Source organism: Chenopodium album, chromosome 12, assembly GCF_948465745.1.
Source record: "Chenopodium album chromosome 12, dcCheAlbu1.1, whole genome shotgun sequence".
NCBI lineage: Eukaryota > Viridiplantae > Streptophyta > Magnoliopsida > Caryophyllales > Amaranthaceae > Chenopodium > Chenopodium album.
Genome location: NC_137845.1, coordinates 37,777,785 through 37,799,474, shown reverse-complemented (window position 1 = coordinate 37,799,474; position 21,690 = coordinate 37,777,785). Strand labels below are relative to the sequence as shown.

Genomic DNA, 21,690 nt, shown 5'->3' with positions numbered 1-21,690 from the left:
TTGAACTCCCTCTTCTAAGGCCTTAAAGAAAACCTAAGTACCCTTGCAAGAATCGACTCTACGTAGCTGTTGAACAACCTCCATCAATGAGAGTTTGTCTCGATTGGCTGTCAAATGCATTTTCAATGCAACATAGCCCGAGTGGAGTGAGCTTAGTAGCATATGTGCCGCTTGTTCATCCTCCAATGGCTTACCAATGAGTTCTAAGTGCTTGAAAAGCCTTGTCATTCGAAGCACATGAGGTTAAAGAGGAATTCAGGGTTTAAGTCTAGCATTGTAGACCTTCGTCCACACTTCGCGCCTTTCCTTTGCTAGGAAACCTTCCTCCGGAATCTTGATCTTCATGTTCATAGATGATTTAGTCAAGTGATGAACATTCAAGTCCCTAGTCTCAGAAGACATTATGACAAGCTCCTTAAAACTATTAAGAAGCATGTCTGGAAGGTATGAGGTAAATCTCCTCTTCCAATCCTCTGAAAGGGAATTCCTCATCAATAGTGTGACCTTGTCACAATATAAGGACCAAGTTTCATGAGTCTCATCACTCATGATCCCCTTAGAGAAGAATCTTGGAATGGGAGTGTCAAGAATGTACTCCGTGGAACTAATTCCGGAGAGTTTTTCGGAGTTCTTCTTCCCATTCCTTGAAGTTGGTCAGATTGAGACAAAATTCCAATTTCTCCGGGAGTTCCAGGCACATGTAGTTGTTGTCGTTATTAGTGGGAGACATGTTTCCATAATTGAAAGATTTTGAAATGAAAAACCATTCATGAAACAATAAGTTTGAATTTTAAAGCATTCATGCAAATTTCAAGCTTATTAAGCGTTTTATCCACACATTAAATTTGTACCAATTAGGCAAGAATAAAATGATTCTAAGATACAAAGAATCAACAAGTGATTAAGCATGCTTTGGCTTGTCTTAACACTTGTTATTCTAAGGTAAGAAAATCCTTGCTAATAGCTCTAACCTATTCTTTGTTCGATAATATGTCGCATCAAATGCTTTATGACGTTTATCTCCATTGCATCGACATCCAAGGACTTGTTATTGATATCGTTGAGTTTAACCAAAATCAACTTGTATACCCGGTATACCTTACGTTCCTAGGAAAGTAGTGATGCCTCACTTTTGCGTAGCCCATCACTATTCTCATTAGTTCAGTAAGTGTTATTTTGGAATGGAAAATTTGACTCAATATTTTAGGGAACTAGGGTATCTATGTTGGTTGATTTAAGTGAACTTAATTAATCATCACAACATTCGAAATTCTGAACATGAATCTAACATATCATTCATATATATATCGTAGACACCAAATTGTGTCTCTCCAAAACCATACCCAGTGATGAGTACTTTTCATGTCATGAGTCTCGTGAATTCTTCTATTTTCTCCATTTTTAATAAAAATAATTCATTTCTGTTTTTGAAAATCATTCATTTCATATCCTATTTATGAAAAACTTCCAATCCAGTTTTATATAGTCCATAATCAGGGTCCAATAATTGAGTATTTTGGTGGGGCTTGAAAAGACCTTTCCAACGATATATTATAAGCCAAATTCCGGTGACTAATGAGGAAGTTATGGTCAAAATACTAAACTGGGTCTAAACGAGTTTGATGTGCGACCCAATGATCATGTGGAGGGTCCATTAATCTTAATTATATTTCTAAATTAATTAAGATTAATTAGAAGCTTCTATATGTTTCTAAAAGATCTTAATTATCCTTTTTTGAAAAGATAAGATTAAAGAATTTAAAATTGAATAAAACTCCTCGTTTTGAAAGTCCTAATTCTATTCGAAATGAATGACGTTCAAAGATGATCAGATATTATTTTCGTACCAAATAGTTTTCATCCAAATCTTTTATGGTTAGATATATCTTGAAATTATCTCTTCAATGATATATTATAATATTAATTCCGAGCTATAATGAAAAAGATACGAAAGAAATACGAAACTATATCCAAAACTAACAGCCTTCTACTATTTGGACTATATCTTTTATTCTACAAAATATTTTAATCTGATTCTAATTGGGTTGGAAATTAGACTTCAAGGTCTTTCCAATGACATATTATATGTCTTATTTCGACTTTTGGATCAAAAGATATGATAAAAAAAAATCCGCAAAAAACTATCCTATCGCGTCGCGACAGCTCTGTTGCACCGCGACAGAACTTGTTTTACTTTGATTCAAATTCTGTCTCTTTTCTATCGTTCACGGACAATTTTTCTCTACAAATAGGGCGTTATTTCCCGTTTTTAATTCACTAACAATCATCTATTCTATTCTCTCTCTCTAAAAAGCTAGAAGCTTATTCTTTCTCCCTCTTTCTAAGCCTTATAAATCCTTTTCAAAATACAATATTCCTCATTCACGAGACTTAGACACACATAGCCAAGCTCGAAGTTGCCTTCGTCTTAGACGTGAAAGGTTGATAATTTATGAGTGTTTGGTCCAAAATTCTTTGATTAGATTTATTGTTTAATATTTTTTATTGAAGTTACTAACTTGTGTATTGTTTTGATAAAAAGAGATACGAGGCAACAAAGTAAGTTGTTTTATTACTATATATCTTTAGGAATCATGCTAGATTATTTTAAATTCTAGTATCATGTTAAGATTAAAGCTTTGATTTTTATTGTTTAGTGACATGCTAGGATTTGTTATTAATCTTGTTAGTATCATGCTAGGATTTGTTATTAATTTTGTTAGTATCATGCCTAGGATCTTGCTAATATTATGCTTTGATGAAAATATTATTTTGGTGATGATGATTGTTGTTATCAATAATATTATGTTGCTTGATATATTATTGTTATTTCTTGATCACGCCCTCTCTTGCAGGTTTAAAGGGAATTTGTACTTGAAATCACGCTTAATAAGATAATTAATAATTTTATTTAAGCTAATATGAGTTTAATTCAAGTGATCGCCAATAATAGTTTTGTTTGTGCATTAATATTCAACCAACATAGATTAAACATGTTTAGATTAATATAATGATTGTATGTTAGTCAGAAAGCGCATAAGAATATGAGAAGAATAAATTAGAGGCCTATTTAGGGTAGGTTCAATCTCTTTTAGGTTTGATTTTTACCTTCATCCCCGAATATCCAGTCATAGTTCAGGACCACTATGGAGTTAGCGATCTCTTGGATTGTGAAGGGCTGTAACCTTCACCCTGTGAACGGTTTACAAGTTCCTAAAACTGGTTGGTGACTCTTTTGCTCTGGCTTCCTTCCCTTTAGGCGACACCATGCTTAAGTGTATGATCACAGTGGGGCTCAAGTGTGGGATTCTTGAAATATTCCCTACAGTTTTTGGCGACTCCACTGGGAAGTTTTTCTATTTTAATTCCTAAAATTTATTTTGGCAATAATTTAGAATGAGTGGATGAGACTCGAAACGTTCTAAGTATTCATGTGCATAATTTTGACTGACATTATTGGCATAAGCATAAAAAGTCCGCGTTAGAAAGACCATCCGTAATGCGTCAAAAACATAGGTTTTTTTATACACGTAGGAAATTTGGGAAATATCTTTCACAATTAAAATTGAAAAAATGCTGCGAAAATCGTAAAATTCTAAGACCACAGAAAACTGCGACATTGCGGTGCGATAGGGCCATCTTCTCGCGATGGTCCTTGTTTTCTCGTGCCAGGTTCTTCCAATACCAAGCTAGACGCTGCCTTCTTGCTTTCACTGGTTCTAGTACTGTTTGGCCGATTTTACTTCTTGATTGAGTTTTCCCTCTTTTCTAAAACCCATATGTGTTCTATATATGGCCATAACCCTAGAGGAACTCACTCTCCATCTACCCAATCGAACGCTCATTGAAACGAAGGGTACATCCGAGTTTGTGAATTCACCAAACAATGGAAGCAAGTTTAACTTGCGGGGTCCCATCCATACGCGCCAACCCTTCCAAAGGTAAGGCTTCTGCGGGATGCATCCAGACTTATAACCATGGACCCTATTTTGACTACCATAATCCTTGAACTTTAGAGAACTAGAGCCATGTTTAGGTTGCAAACTCATTGCATCATGTTGTGACTATTTGACTACTTGTGCATTATTTGCTTGTGCATATTTATATGTGATTAAACTAATCGTTTTCTTTGACTTGTGATTATAAATATGCTTAAATAAACTAACCAATGACTAAAGGACTTTTCTTAATTAATTGATTAATTAATTTGAGCTAATAAATATATCTAAAATCGAGTCATATTTTCTTTGAGTCAACCCGCTTTTTTATTCCCGTTTCCCGCACAAGCGTCAATTTGTTTTGGTCATAATCGGAGTTCTAGAATAAATTATGAGTTGTACAGCCTTTGGGGTCTGTAGCCCCGAGTTTTATCTTTCATTTGGCGTTGGTTTCATCCAATTCGGAGTCACAGATTAAAAAGATATGACTGAAATACCACAACCTGTCCAGTTTAGTGTATATAGATGAAGTCTCAACTTAGCCTTGTACGAGTCTAATCAATGTCTAGTCACATGGTCATGACATGAGTCTTGAACATATCACTTACACTCACTAGTCTTAGCACACAATTTGTATATACTTCCTTCACACCATGACCATGTCTTAGCTAGGTCCAAGCATGAGTCGTCCTTTCCTTCATTCGAGTTGGGGGTTCGTCCTATTCCTGAAATTTCTATAGCTTTCACGTTCTATCACATCACTTTTCGTACATTGTATACCTTACAACTTTCTTATACTTTCATCTTACATGCTTTCTCCATACATATCATTCCCCTCATACTCCATGATCTTCCCCCATCTATGGATGTTGAATTGAGTTTGAGTCAAATAATTAACAATAAGTATCCATGACTTCCCTTTCCACAGCACTTGGTCAAGGAGAGAAGGGCGTGTAATCAAGGACAACACTTTTTTTCAAGTATCACTCCTTGATAAACCAATTTGACAAAGAAAAAAGTTCGTAATAATGGCCAGTGAAGAAGAAGTTTTCTTAGGTGATACCGGGGAAAACTCGTCAAGTCTGAAAGAGGACGTTCATAAACTACGAAATGTTGTTGCCATGCTTATGAGTGTGGTAGAAGGATTAGCGAGTCCAATGATGGTTATTGAACAAAACTCTCATTGTCAGGATCGAAAGAATGAAAAGAACGAGTATCCTTCTTCTTCCCATCAAGGATTTAAGGAAAAACTCAATGCTCCTAAGCCGCGGGCAAAATGTACCATTGATGAATACACACCAATAGGAATGACTTATAATGAAGCTTTCGACTATCTCCAGGGCCAAGGTTTCATTCATCCCATTGGTCCAATCCCAGATCCAATACTTGAGAAACGGTCTCCTCATTGGGATCCAAGCTCCTATTGCAAATATCATAAAGGCCATGGTCACTCCACCGAAAAGTGATTTGCTCTTAAAGATCGTATTCAAGACCTCTTTGATTAAAATCTCTTTCATGTTCTTTCAAGCAACAAGAAGGCCAAGATTAATAATAATGGCGACAATGGCAAGAGCTGGAAGAGCGATGACCATTCTTCCGCTTCTTCCCATCAAAACGACAGTTACAACGATGAAATTTGGGCTCTTGACAAAGATATTTTAAAGACCAAAGAATCGGAATGAAAGTTCACACCAATCGAAATAAGCTACAGTATCATCTTTGATCGAATCTATGCTAAAAAACTAATCAGTCCCATTGGACCTATGAAAATCCTCCTCTTGACAAGAGAACACTCGAGTGGAATCCGAACTCCTATTGCAAGTACCATAGAGGAAACGGTCATACTACAAATGAATGTCACAAGTTTCAAAACCTCATCCAAGATCTCATCGATGCAAACAAGATTCCCTTCACTCCAGCTGGCAAGCAGACTGAGTGATGATAAGCATGAGGCACGCTTCAATGACAAGATTTCATGTTTTCCTTATTATTTTTGATTCCCCTTCCCCATTAAGTCTAGTATAGGCACCCTTCATTTTCTTTAGATTTACTTATTAGTGTTTGAATTTTACTCTTTCCATTTTAATAAAATGAGCACTTATTTCTTCTCATATGATTATTGCATTCTCCAAAAAAAAAAACAAAAAAAAAAAAAAATAAAATAAAAAAAGCGCCGGATTAAGCACAAGATATACCAATGATTTGAGGCACCCCTTGTAGCCACATCATATCCCTTTCACCCTTCAAAAATACAATCCTTCTTGATAAATCACTCTAAGCCTCGTCTAACGATAAACCTTTCTTTTTCAACCCACATCTACTTAACCTTGGGATGGGATGGTGTGCAATTTATGCAATTTTCAAAGATTAAAAGCTTGAGTGATTTTATAAAATATTCAATAACAATATAAAAGTGTGCAAAAGGGCAAGTGTTCAAATGTCTTTGATATGAACATATCTTTGATAAGAATACGTCTCAGATTGCATCTCTTATCAAGTGCTCGGTACCGTTCATGAGAAACATGAATGCCAAGTGAGTGATAGACGACATGATCGGGATTGCCCAGACTTATAAAAAAAAAAGATGTGAATTTGAAAAAAGGAAAGAAAAAGAAAATTGGAGCAAAAAAATAAGAAACAAAAGAGTTCAAAAGTGAAAAATCTCAAGCATACAAATACAAAGATTCAAAAGCAAGATTGCACACCTTGGGGGCTTATCTAGGGTCTTGAGTCTTTATCCCCTTCTTCTTCTTCAACCTTTAGCCTAACCCCGTTACAACCCTTCCAAGACTTCTTTAAGGTATACACACACTTGTACGAGGTTCGGCTAGAGCTACGTTCGGCCTAATTCCTAACGGATACGTAGAAAACCTCACATTGAGGTGCAGCCGTAATAAAAATGCATTCATTCACATTCACATTCATACATGATCATATCAAGGGATCTCTAATGATCATCCCTATCCATTTAAAGCTAGACTAGGGGGCTTGATCCTTACTTCATTGGCCTACCCAGCCTAAGAGTCACCATTATTTGGCTTTTCTCACAATATATTTTCACACCCTTATCCTTTGCAAATTAGACGTAGTGTCACTTTCACACACATTACAGATACATGACCAAATAATACTTCCCTTTAGGAACCCTTTGTCATGAAATCTTAACGCAACCCTGAAGCATGCCTTGTCATATCAAAATCACTCATCACTTGTAATCATCATTGCATTGCAAAGTATGAAGTACTTAGCCTCCGTGCCTAAGTTATCCAAATACTTTCATCATCGAGTGATGTGTGACATTTTTGGCACTCATTTGGTTCCTTTTTGGATGATTTTTATTTCATTTTACCTCTCTTTTCTTTAGTTTTCCTTAGTTTTATTCTTGTTTTCTTCATTTTACGCATTTTGTAGTTAGTTTCTCTTTTTCATGTCTTTTTCTAGTTTACTTGTTATTTTTCTCTTTTACTTGCTTTTTATCCTTTGATTATAGGTGGTAATTGATTGTCCAAGAATTCCCGGGCTTCCTTTCTATAGTTTTCCATTGATTTTCATGCCTAAAGCTTGTGCAAGAAGTTTCAAGTCAATGATAGGTTCAAGGAGCATGCTTCAAAGTCTTGTTTATGCCTTCCTCATGGCTCATTTTCTTCAAGAAATTCAAGGAAGTTTCTGCCTACCTTGTCCTCCATCATCATCATCTAGGATGCGTGCACCTCGTGAGCAAGGGCAAAGAAGAAAGGAGGAAGCTGCAGCTTTGTGCGGGCGCACTTAAGGAGTGTGCGGCCGCACATCTGTCGTGTGCGGCCGCACATCAGGTGTGTGCGGGCGCACATTCCTGGGTACACTCCTTCGAGCGCCCGCACTTACGAGGGTCTATTTTTGGGCGTCATTACCGACCTCCTCCTTGTATATATAGTTATTTCTACCTATTTTTAGAGAGAGTTCTTTTGAAAAGAGGAAGTTTTAGTTTTAGATAGAATTTGATAGTAGTTTTTGGGAGAATTTTAGAGAGAGAAACTCAAGAACTAGAGAGAGAAACTCATGATTTTTGGTGATTGCTCAAGGATTTCTCATTGTATTTGATCTTTGGATCAAAGTTTTGTAAGGATTTTCTTCTTGATTTCAATACAAGTTTGATTTTAGTTGATTTCATTAGTTTTTCATAATGTTGATGATTGATTTGGTTATTGATTGAATTTTGATTGATTTTGATTGATTGTTGGTTTAATCTTTGATTTCAAGTATGTTGATGATGAATTTGATGAATGTTGTAGTTTTGATCTTAATTCCTATGGCTAGTGAGTAGTTTCCTAGCTAGGGAGATGGTGAAGCATGTATGAATGATGGAATAGTGTAATTTGGGGATAATTGATGGAGTTGATGATATGCTTAAATTTGGTTGATATTTCATGTGCATGTGTGTGATTAATTGAGGTTTGGCCATCTTTGATTAATACACTAGATTGCATTGTAAGCTTGCTATGATACGGACCATTGATTAGTAGACTTGCAATTTCACGATTGAGGTGCTTTGTGACGTTCCCTAGGTAGTGTTTAGCGTAGTTGATGCTAGTTAGACCTCTAGGTGAACCACCTTAGTATGCTCTTTTGGATACATGATGATTTTCCTTCATATCGCTTGACTTAGTCGGTTTGACCTCCCAAATTACCGTTTCCATTATGATTGCATGTGGATCCATTGCCCTAGTGTCTTAGATTGATTTAATACAAGTTTTCATTACCTAGTTTAGCCTTAGTTCTACCTCAAACCCCTTCTTGATTCCGAAATAGCTTGATTTAGGCATCGTGCACTTGATATCCATTCCCTTGGGTTCGATCTTGACTTGCCACTACGCTAAATAGGGGTTAGTTAAGTTACAAATTTTGTTTGATAGGGTGGGGTGGTAGCCCAACGACCTACCGTTCTCCGTCCCATCAAAATGGCGCCGTTGCCGGGGAATGGTGCTTGAGTGTATGTTGTTTTTGAGTCTATTTCATTTTGATAAAATACAAAAAGATTTTGTTTCTCTAGGCTACACTTGTAGCCGTGCTACTAACATTTTTGTGTGAGTTTTGCATGCATAGAACCCGCGATCGTCCCCTTGTTCCCCTTGATCCGGAAATTGAGAGGACTCTTTCAAGAAGAAGAGTGGATAATAGATCCTTGGCTTATAGCTCTTCAAGTGAAGAAGAAATTCAAGAAGAGCAAGGAATGGGTGAAAATCCTAGAATAGCCTTGAAGGAGTTTGGAGTGCCCGGGGCATATAGGTTTGAGAGTGGAATAGCTCCACCTACTACCCCGGCAAATGACTTCGAAATCCGGCCGGCAATGATCACCTTGATTGAGAGAAGGCAATATAGTGGGGCTAAGAATGAGAGCCCATTGAACCATTTGAAAGAATTTGAAAAATATTGCAACACTATCAAAGTCAATGGGGTCTCTCAAGAATTCATCCGCCTCAAGTTGTTCCCTTTCTCTCTATTAGGAAGATCTTTGGAGTGGCTAGACAAGGAGGTGAAGCCCAACTCCTTGAGAACTTGGGATGATGTTACAAAGGCTTTCTTGTCCCGTTTCTATCCCCAAAAGAAGACGGCGGAGGCAAGAGCCTTGATTCAAGGGTTCAAGCAAAGGCCGAGTGAAAGCCTTTATGAAGCATGGGAGAGATTCAAAGAGTATCAAAGGGAGTGCCCTCACCACGGAATCCCCACATACCAAGTGATCCAAATCTTCTATGGCGGTTTAAGTCCCCAAGGCAAGTCATGCCTTGATGGAGGGGCCGGGGGCCCTATCATGAACAAAACCGAAGAAGAAGTTGAGGACATCATTGAGGACGTGGTGACATATTATAGGGATTGGCAAGATGGGGAGAGAGACTCTTCAAGTAAGCAATCTTCATTGTATTCGGTGGACCATCTCAATGCAATCAACAACCTTTCCTCCCAAATGACAAACTTAGGAAAGGAGGTCACCGCAATCAAAGCTAAGTTGGAGAGCACTTCTACCTCTCCTCAAGCTTCTAATTTTCCCTCCCAATTTAAGGGGAGAGGTACTCCTTCTAACTCTCAACCCCCTCCCTCTTCACATAATATGCCTTTAGGTTATTTGTTTTGTGATGCATGTGGATCGTATGATCATGACTCTAGTGTTTGTCCTAATGAATGTGTTGATGAATTTGACAACAATGAGTGTGAACATGTTAATTTTGTGTCAAACAACAATGTTCAAAGGTTTGATAATCAAAAAGGCCAATGGAATAGGAATTACCAAAACCAAGGCAATTTTGACAACTATAATCATAATGGTGGTTATAGGAACCAAGGGAATCAAGGTTCTCGTGGTAACCATAACCAAGGTTATAGTAGCCAAAATCAAAGCCAAAACTATGGTAATCAAAATCATAATTATGGTAATCAAAACCAAGGTTATGTAAATCATAACCAAGGTAATGGAAACCATAATCATGGTGGTGGTAACCATAATCAAGGTTATGGTTCAAATCAAAATAGGAGTAATTGGAACAACCAAGGAAGGGGAAATTTTCAAAACAATGCTCAAAGAGGTCCCCCACCCGGTTTTGTTCCAAAGACTCAAAATGAAAATTCCTATTCACAACCTTCTTCTCCTAAGACAACCTTGGAAGAGTTGATTGATAATCAAACCAAGATCATTAACACCTATATGGCGGTTAGTGATAAGAAATTCAATGAGATGATGACCCACAATAAGATGCTTGAGACTCAAATTACTCAATTAGCAAGCACTATTAAGGATTTTGCTAGTCCTTCATCTTTGCCTTCCCAAGGTGTTGAACCAAAGAAACCCGTGTACTCTATTGCCACAAGTGGTGGAAATGATTTTGATGAGGGAGTTTCTTGTTCAAATGAGGGAAGAGATGAGAGTGGTGCTAAGGAGAATGAAGTGGAAAGGGTTGAGTTTAAGGAAATCTATTGTGAGGTCAACAAAAGAGAAGAGTGTGCTGGTGAAAAGATGAGTGAGATAGAGAGATTTCCCAATCTACCATATCCCCAAAAATATTTGAGATTCAAAATGGATGAGCAATTTGGGAAGTTCCTTGAAGCTTTTAAGGATGTTCATGATTCTACATCCTCTACCGAACCAATTCCCGACATGCCTAAGTACTCCAAATTTGTTAAGGAGATCTTAAAAGAGAGAGAGGATTTTGATGAGGGTAGTTCGGTGGAAGGAGGGAAGTGCTTTAGTGCTCTTATCCATGGTGAACTTCCAAGGAAGATGGAGGATCCGGGGAATTTTTCAATCCCTTGTCGAATTAAGGAAATGGTTTTTGAAAATGCTTTGTGTGACCTTGGTGCTAGTGTTAGTATTATGCCTTTCTCGGTCTTCGAAAGGCTTGATCTAGGTGAGCTTCAACCGTCCAAGATAACACTTCAATTGGCCGACCGTTCTATTAAGCTTCCTAAGGGAAGAATTGATGATGTCCCCTTAAGGATTGGAGAGTTTGTTTTTCCGGTGGATTTTGTTGTTCTAGAGATTGAGGAGGATGAACATATTCCAATCATCTTAGGGAGACCTTTCTTAGCTACCTCGGGAGCTTTAATAGATGTCAAAGGAGGTCAAATTACTTTGAGGTGTGGGAAATTAGAAGAGAGTTTTAAGTTAAAACCAATGCATGAGTCTTTATCTTGTGTCCAAGATATCGCATGTGCTAGTCTTTCTCATTCCATTGATGGTATGTGCATGATTGATTCTTCTACTAACAATGTTTTTGAGATTGTTGATGATGTTTGTGCAAGTATTAATGACGTTAGTGAAGAAGAATTTGTGATTCAAAGGCCAAAGGATGAGAAAGATATTGGTTTTCCAAATTGGTTCAAGCTTAATTCTCATGAGGAAGAGAAAGCTTCCATGATTAAGGATGTTGAAGTCAAGCCGAAGAAAACGGCCCGTGACTCGAAGAAAACAAGGAAAAAGAAGAAGTTGAGAAGTGAAAAAGAAGAATTTGAAAAGAATTTTGTGAGAGTTTCATCAAGCATTAATGAGAAGTTGCCCAAGGTTGAAGAAGAATTTGCTCTATCAACCACCTTGAAGAAGGTGGTGTTCTTTGATCCTCCATGATTAGGAGGAAGGGTCGAGCTTAGGACCTTAAGCAAGCGCTTCCCGGGAGGCAACCCGGAGTTTCTAACCTTTTTCTTTGATTTTTGAATTTTCTCATTTTTGTTTCTTTTATTACTTTGTCTTTTCTTTTACTTTTCTCCTTATTTGGATTTTTAGGATGTCCGTTTGTGGGATTGGAATTCAAAAAATATGCATGATGGATGGAAGGTGTTCATGGCACAAATCATATTTTGTTCGATTCTAGTCGAAATTTGAGGTAAAAGGGTAAGAATTTTAGAGAGGTAAGATAGGAATTTCATATTTTGAAAGTTGGAGGAAATTGATACTTAGTGAATTTTTGTGGTGTGCACATGAATTTTCAACTTTGAGGACTTTGAAAATGATTTTAGCTACTGCCTATGTTGTTCCTCATCACCATCATGATTCATGTGCGCACCCAAATAGGCAGTAAGTATCAAATCTTTGAGAAAAAAAGAAGGAAGGAGCACGCACAGGGATGTGCGGCCGCACACGAGGCATGTGCGGGCGCACAACCTGCGTGTGCGGGCGCACATCAGTGCTGTGCGGCCGCACAGATGCTGGACGTGCATTTATCTTCTTCTTCCTCCTTTTTCCCCTCATTTTCTCACTTCCCTCATCTTCCTCACTCATACCCTCATTCAAACCCTCATTTGTGTGCACTCCTCCACCCTCATTCATCATCCAAAAACACTCAAATCCTCACCAAAATCACTACATTCTTACTCAAAATCACTCACAAATCTTTCTACACCACAAATTCCTCACAATTTGACCCAAATTTCACTCACTCTCTCTCCTACTCTTGGTGGCCGAAAATTGGGGGTTTTGTGTGGAGTTGGAATTGCTTGCTCAAAATTGGTTTATCTTGCTTCTTTTATGGTATAATCACTAATCCTTGCTTTAATTTTGCCAATTATATCATAAATTTGCATGAATTACAAATTTGTATGAGCATGAATAGTGTAGTATTGATTTTGTGAATTTTGATGCTTGTTCTTGATTTTGGTTGTGATTTGGTGATATTTGTTGATTGATTTTGCATGACATTGTGTTGTTTGTTGATTTTGTAGCAATTTTCATCAATTTTGGTTGAATTCTTGTGAGTTGAAATTTTGGAAAGTTGGTAGTAAGTGGTGATTTCGGTATTGGCTTTGTGTTTGCTCTTGGATTGATTGAAAAGGAATTTTTCTTGGTTCATTGATATTGTTGATTGGTTTGGAATTGGTTTGATTGAAGGGAATTGTGGAATTGGAGTTTGGTGATATTGGTAGTAAGTGGTGAATTTGGGTGTGGTGCTCCTGGTTCTTTGGTTTGCTACTTGATTGGTTGTTGGTGATCTTCTATACCTCTCACAATGTCTAAATACCTCAAGAAACTCACCAAAAAGCGAAAAACCGATGTTAGCATCGAGGAACCTCCCCGCCTAAGTACCTCCACTAGGCCTAGTACATCTTCTAGGCCTAGTACTTCCAACCCATCTTCCACTCAAACACGACCTCCTACCTCTCTTCCAAAGAAGAAAAATTTCACCGATAAACAAAAAGCCTTTTATCAAAATCTGAAAGATGAAAGAACCCTCAAACCAACCCGCCATTACTTTCAATCCGATATGCTGAAGTTGGGGATTGATAATGATGTGCGGTCATTGCTTTTGAATTTGGGATTGGGGACTTTCATCGCCGACGCCTACCGCACCTACAAGGAGCCTACCTTGGAGTTCTTGGCTACCTTGGAGCTTGTACCCATTGGAGGGGTATATAGGGTGTGGTTCCAATTGTTCAACAACATATTTGACCAATCTTTAGAAGAGTTCAACGCCGCTTTGGATTTTGATCCCCATGGGGATATTATTAATGTTGAACACTTCATCTTCCCGGATTATGATCAAGATTCTTGGTGGGAAGACGTCTCCGGTGGTAGTGAGTTCATCGCCAACAAGGCCAAGATCTCGGACGTGTACCAACCTTGTCTTAGGGTTGTACACCATCTATTGGGCTATGTCTTGTTCCCCAAGCAAGAGATGGGGAAATTGAGTAAATTGGAGCTCAAAGTCCTTTGGCTATCTACTCGCCCGGAGTTTGTGGGCCGGTTGAACTTGGGCTACATCTTTGCCCAATATTGCTTGGACCTTCGCAAAAGGAGGACGGGAGAGATCCCTTGTGGGGGTATGGTAACTAGGCTTCTTACTCACCTTCGCCTCGATGATTATCTCCCATTTTGTAAGGAGATCGGGGATGCAGATTCCATCTACCTCGATATGCAACAATTGGGTCAAATCCAATTTATCTCCAAGGGTTTTAGTGAAGGGAGATATGAGTGGCTAAGGGGCCACGAGCATTGGTGCTTCTTGCCTAACCCTAGCTTGACTTCTTTGGCTAGGATTGCCGACAATGTTTGGCATGTTCCCAGGTCCTTCCGGCATCCCAACTTTGATTCCGAGGAGGATGAAGAAGAAGAAGATGAGGAAGAACAACAAAATCAACAACAACAACAACATCAACAACAACAACATTTTTGTCCACAACAACAAGCTCCTCATGAGCAAGAACAAGAGCAAGGGCAACATGCTTTTGCCAATGAAGATTTGAGGGCTCTTAGTGAGCAAATGAGTGGATTGAAAGTCCACGTAGACGGCATGTACGATCAAGACTTTGGGGCCCTCTATGACCAAATAAGAGGTATTCAAGAGATGCAACAAGGTATGTTTATACAACAACAACAACTTTATGATGCGGAAGTTAACCGTGGGAACATTACTCCCCCGGTTAACTATCCGTATTTCCCGCCCCAACAAGGTCCTCTACCTTCGTTTGGGCATCCTTATTGGTCGGGGCCTTCTAACCCCGACACCGAGCGTCACTATTACCCGGACGAGCATGGTACCTATGATTACAAGGCTCCGGGTGGTAGTGACTATAGGGGGGATCCTAACTACCCCCATGTCCATCCCAACCACCCTTTTAAGCTCACTTTGCCCGATACCTACACCCCTCTTGCTCCTTGGCAACACGATCTTTTCAAGGGGCATTATGGGTGGCCCGAGGGGTACACCGGAGGATGTGAGCCTTACCCTCATCCCTTCGATGACCCCGAGCGCAACAGAGACCCCGATGGGGCCGGGCCAAGTGGGAGTGGTGGTGGTGATGGTAGTAGTTATTAGTTCCCTTTTAGCTTCTCATGCTTTTTACCTCCATCCCTCATATTTTTGATACTTGCTTTGTTTTGATCGGGATGTTGAGATGTATTTTCTATCTAGCTTGGGGGAACTAGTAACTTGCTCGGTGACCTTGTTGTTGTTGTGTACATATCTTAGTTGCTTGCATGTTTATTTTCATTCCTCTTTTTGGTTTCCTCATTTTCTTGATCTCTAGGCTACTTTTCTTGTAGCTAGCTTGTTTGCCCTATTTTCTTGGATGTTTGTTGTTTGTGGAGTTGTTTTGCTTGCCATGTTGTTGTTGATGATCCCTTATATCCAAATCCCTCAATCCAAATCCCTTAAATCCAAATCTTGTAGTTTAGAGTAGTTCTTTAGTTAGTCTAGATTTTATTTCTTTTATTCTTTATTTTCTTTGGTAGTTTAGCTTCTCTTTCCTTTAGTTGTATATACTTCTTGCTTTGTTTATTTTCTTTTATTTGTTGTTTTCTTTTATTTGTTTTGAAGTTACTAACCTTTTTCTTTGTTCATAGTTTCTTTTATTTCTTTTTTCTCACTTGGTTCCTTGAAGAGCTTATGGATATGGAATGCTACGAGGTGGTTTCTTATTGCTTCGTTTGTTTTTGCTATGCTTGGAATCCCGGTGAGACCTTTCTTATTTTTCTCTTTATTTTCCTTGGTTGCATAGAATAGGATTAGTTTAGGAGAAGTTGAATGGTTCGAGGATGGATGCTTGTTAACACGTAATGTGTTTGGGATCGGTGACTTTGTTGTCTATCGATCACTTGTTTGTCGATTGGGATTTTTATGTGTTTAACATGCTTTCTAGTCCTTTGCATGCTTTTCTCCTATGTTTTCCTTTCCTATGTCTCCATTTCTTTTCTTTTACTCTCTTTTATTTTACCTTTTTCTCTTACTTTCTTTTATTTTTCTTTTTATTTTTGATGTGATTTTGAGGCATTGTTTTTCATTTCTTTTCTTTTGAAATGAACATTGTACATTGGACTTGTCTTTTGCATGATTTTCCTCCTAGGTTGTAAAGGTATGCACGGTTTGAGATTATGTGCGGTTGACTCTAGGATAGTGTATGTTAGGGTAGTTGGTTTGAACTAGGAGGATCATGAAGCCGGATTCTACTTGTTTGTGGTATGTTGGTAGTTGCTTCCTATAGTTGATTTGACACCATTGGTGAGTTTTTGCCACAACCTTGTGAGGTTACTTGTTTTTCAAGCCTTCAACATTCCTTATTTGAGCGGCGTGGATCCTTGACTATGCAAACCTAATCTAATAAGCTTGATGTATGATTCTCAAACACGAGACCGAACTATCTAGGAAGGACAAAGGCACATTTTTCGGGGTGGTATTTTTCATTTTTACTATATTTTGTTATTTTCTTTTGTTTTTGGTTTACATTTTCCTTCTTGCAACCATTTGAGCCTTATCCCTTCTTTTCAAGCCACATCTTTAGTTATTTGACCTTTTGTTTCATTTCCTACCTTTCTTGATTTTTTTTGTGAAGCAATATGATCATTTGAGATGAAGTTTGTGGTGGTTACGTTGGAATTTTGGTTTTTATGAAAGCAAGATTGTGTTCTGATTTCTTTGTGAATAATGGCAAATGAGTATGAGTAAAAGCCGTCCTTTATAATAAAAGGCATGGACAAATAAGTGCAAAAGTTGTAAAAGCCGTCCGAATTTAGCAAATGGCAAGGACTTTGCAATTACAATATAAAAACACAAAAACAATGAAAAGTGAAAAATTCAAAAATATTTTGATGTATTCTTTTCTCCTTCTAAGCATTGAGGACAATGCTCCATTTTAGCTTGGGGGAGAAGCGTGTACGCTTTTTGTATATATTTTTGTGAGTATAACTTCAAGTAAGCTTGGGGGTGTTGTTTTTGTTTGGTAATTTCTTGATTGTGGTGTTAAGGATTGATCACCCTTTTGCTTCACTTTTTAGGAAAATCACCAAATTTTTAAATTTTAGCCTACCTTCACCCTTTATGCCTTACGTTACAACCTTGGGGAAAGACCTTTCGACCTAGATAGTTGAGTCACTATTCGGGGGAGGGCATCATGGGTCATTGCCTAAGGAAAGGGGATGCATAGTCAAGATTGTCGAGTAGCCTTAAAATATTTCTTTTCCGGTTCCTTCGAGGAATCATTGGGACACTCACTAAGGGGAGATTTGAGATTAGTGGGAAGAACGCGGTAAGATTGTTTGGGATGAAAGTGAATTGTGATAACTAGTTCCTATGCCTAGCATACCCCATGTTTCAATCAACCTTGGATATCTTGAAACGTGCATACCTTAACTACTTGAGAAAGATTGTCATTCACATGCTTTATAGTCTTTATGTTGATTCATTTCGTAAAGATTTGTTTCTATTTCATTTTCTTTCTTTTAATTCTATGGTTTGCCTCATTGATGTTTGGTGGAGAGTTATGGGTCAAACTCTTAGGATACCCTTACGAGACCTCACTCGTCCTCATAGGCGACTTTGGGGTTTAAAGGGCTTGTTGTAGCTAAAAACAACCGTGATTCCTACGACAATGAGTTTTAGTGTATATTCTTATCTTGAGTCTTTCTTTTTCGTTTTTAATAAAATTTTCATCCTCTCTTTTTCTTGCTTTGTTTTGCTCGAGGACGAGCAAAAGTTTAGCTTGGGGGAATTTGATGTGTGACATTTTTGGCACTCATTTGGTTCCTTTTTGGATGATTTTTATTTCATTTTATCTCTCTTTTCTTTAGTTTTCCTTAGTTTTATTCTTGTTTTCTTCATTTTACGCATTTTGTAGTTAGTTTCTCTTTTTCATGTCTTTTTCTAGTTTACTTGTTATTTTTCTCTTTTACTTGCTTTTTATCCTTTGATTATAGGTGGTAATTGATTGTCCAAGAATTCCCGGGCTTCCTTTCTATAGTTTTCCATTGATTTTCATGCCTAAAGCTTGTGCAAGAAGTTTCAAGTCAATGATAGGTTCAAGGAGCATGCTTCAAAGTCTTGTTTATGCCTTCCTCATGGCTCATTTTCTTCAAGAAATTCAAGGAAGTTTCTGCCTACCTTGTCCTCCATCATCATCATCTAGGATGCGTGCACCTCGTGAGCAAGGGCAAAGAAGAAAGGAGGAAGCTGCAGCTTTGTGCGGGCGCACTTAAGGAGTGTGCGGCCGCACATCTGTCGTGTGCGGCCGCACATCAGGTGTGTGCGGGCGCACATTCCTGGGTACACTCCTTCGAGCGCCCGCACTTACGAGGGTCTATTTTTGGGCGTCATTACCGACCTCCTCCTTGTATATATAGTTATTTCTACCTATTTTTAGAGAGAGTTCTTTTGAAAAGAGGAAGTTTTAGTTTTAGATAGAATTTGATAGTAGTTTTTGGGAGAATTTTAGAGAGAGAAACTCAAGAACTAGAGAGAGAAACTCATGATTTTTGGTGATTGCTCAAGGATTTCTCATTGTATTTGATCTTTGGATCAAAGTTTTGTAAGGATTTTCTTCTTGATTTCAATACAAGTTTGATTTTAGTTGATTTCATTAGTTTTTCATAATGTTGATGATTGATTTGGTTATTGATTGAATCTTGATTGATTTTGATTGATTGTTGGTTTAATCTTTGATTTCAAGTATGTTGATGATGAATTTGATGAATGTTGTAGTTTTGATCTTAATTCCTATGGCTAGTGAGTAGTTTCCTAGCTAGGGAGATGGTGAAGCATGTATGAATGATGGAATAATGTAATTTGGGGATAATTGATGGAGTTGATGATATGATTAAATTTGGTTGATATTTCATGTGCATGTGTGTGATTAATTGAGGTTTGGCCATCTTTGATTAATACACTAGATTGCATTGTAAGCTTGCTATGATACGGACCATTGATTAGTAGACTTGCAATTTCACGATTGAGGTGCTTTGTGACGTTCCCTAGGTAGTGTTTAGCGTAGTTGACGCTAGTTAGACCTCTAGGTGAACCACCTTAGTATGCTGTTTTGGATACATGATGATTTTCCTTCATATCGCTTGACTTAGTCGGTTTGACCTCCCAAATTACCGTTTCCATTATGATTGCATGTGGATCCATTGCCCTAGTGTCTTAGATTGATTTAATACAAGTTTGCATTACCTAGTTTAGCCTTAGTTCTACCTCAAACCCCTTCTTGATTCCGAAATAGCTTGATTTAGGCATCGTGCACTTGATATCCATTCCCTTGGGTTCGACCTTGACTTGCCACTACGCTAAATAGGGGTTAGTTAAGTTACAAATTTTGTTTGATAGGGTGGGGTGGTAGCCCAACGACCTACCGTTCTCCGTCCCATCATCGAGTCATCAACTAGGATAGCCTAGGGTACTATAATCCATGCACCATGAAATACAACGATCGATGCATACACTTGATCGAGCTAATTCAACATGCACCATCAAACACTTTACTTCTTTCATTTCACGTCTTTCTTTTTTGGGAGAAAGTCGGTACCCTCCACAAAAATGCCGGAAAATTTTTGCTTTTCTGCATTTTAGAGTCACACAAGCACAATACAATGCACACACGAGTCATATACTTTGAGTCCTTCGAGTCGTATGTGTCAAAACACATTAAATCGAGTTGACACAATAAATCGAGTAACACCAAGCCTTGGCTCTACTTTTAAGATTCGGTTTCGACGCTCTAAACTCGTTCACAATACTCGGGCGACTCATTAATTCCTTCCGAATTAATTCATCGCATCGGTTCGTTAGTTGCTTGGGTGTGACTCGAAGGGTTCAATCAAGATTAAGCTGTAATATTAATTATACATTAATATTACTAATCGGAAACGACCTCCACCCAGGCGTTCCGATCACTTGAACTCACTGAATAATTAGCTTTCTAATAGTTCCGAACCCTCTATCGGAATAATACACTTGTTCGAAGGACAGCATTCCTTTTAATCTCCCACTTGTCCTTTTGGACAAGTGCGCTTTTAGTGTATAGCCTTTTTCCTATGTCACTTAATGTCTCTTCATGAACTATAAGGTAATGATCCCGAGTCCGACTGTCAGTAAACAGATGATTTCTAAAATCCATCCAAGCACGGCCATGCATTTTACAGTCTCGCTCTTCGAGAGGCCTTGTAAACAACAAAGACATCTTCCTTACTTTAGTAGGGGGACATTCCCAGTATTGTAATGCAGCTTCTCTTACTGAGAGGACCTAGCCGCCCGAGTGTTGCCGTTATAATCCCCTTTTACGGAAAACGTTTGACAACATCAAAGCGGACTAGTACTCAAACAAGAGAACTCACAGTACTCATGGTCGAGGAAATAAGTTTCGATAGCTATAATGAGAAGTATACTTATGACGATTTTTAATCTCTTAAAGTATTCTCATAGGTCGATCCAGTATGGTTCTAAACCAGTACCTGTACAAATGATTTATCACAATCATGTCCTTGTAGCACAAGAAACGGTGCTATAAATCAAACTACACACTAATCTCAAGTGGTCATTAACCGTCCATTGTTTAAATGACCTTGATTAGGGATAATTCTCGATTATAATATTCAATGTTCACTTAATAGGTGTTTCCTTACTAAGAATGGTCTTGATACCCTATTTTAAATATTCTCATAATCGAAAGAACTCATTATTTAATCCTAAGCCACAATTAAATAGCAAATGGAGTGATAAAATATTGCATGAAATTTAAATTACTTTAAAACTTGAATGGTTTTTCTTAGTGTCTTACATTAAAATGTTCAAATTTAACTAAAACACTAAACAGGGAAATCAAAGCCAGTCTCTAACATGCCTAATTCCCATTGCCTCAACGTGCTTGTTGTGCTTCACTTGAGGCAAAGGTTTAGTAAGTGGATCGGCTACATTGTCATCCATTCCAACTTTACAAATTCTGATTTCACCTTCTGATTTCCATTCTCGAATCATGCCGCTTGACATGTTTGACCTTCTAATGTTCCCTTGGCTCTCTGGCCTGAGCAATAGCTCCATTGTTGTCACAATAGAGGGCTATTGGACCCTTGATTGAGAGTACAACATCAAGTTCACCAACGAACTTACGAATCCAAACAGCCTCCTTAGCTGCTTCAGCAGCTGCCAAGTATTCGATTTCTGTTGTAGAATCTGCAGTTATGCTCTGCTTGGCATTCTTCCAACTAAACGCTCCTCCATTTAGACAGAACACATATCCAGATTGCAATTTGAAATCGTCTCTGTCTGTCTGGAAGCTCGCGTCGGTATAACCTTCAACAACTAATTCCTCTAAATTACCATACACTAGAAATTTATCCTTGTTCCTTTTCAGGTACTTTAAGATACTCTTGGAAGCAGTCCAATGGGCCTCTCCTGGGTCTAATTAGTAAAGGCTCGTAGCACTCAAGACATACGATACATATGGCCTAGTACATATCATGGCATACATGATCGATCAAATAAGCGAAGCATATGGAATCTAATTCATCCTTTCTCGCTAATCAGGTGTCTGT

The 21,690-nt window shown here is 38.2% G+C and overlaps 1 pseudogene; it reads right to left on the bottom strand.

Annotated features, from left to right (window-relative positions):
• Positions 1-9,539: 9,539 nt before the first annotated feature.
• LOC145573433 (small nucleolar RNA R71) lies at positions 9,540-9,638 on the bottom strand (annotated as a pseudogene).
• Between the last annotated feature and the right edge of the window lie 12,052 nt (positions 9,639-21,690).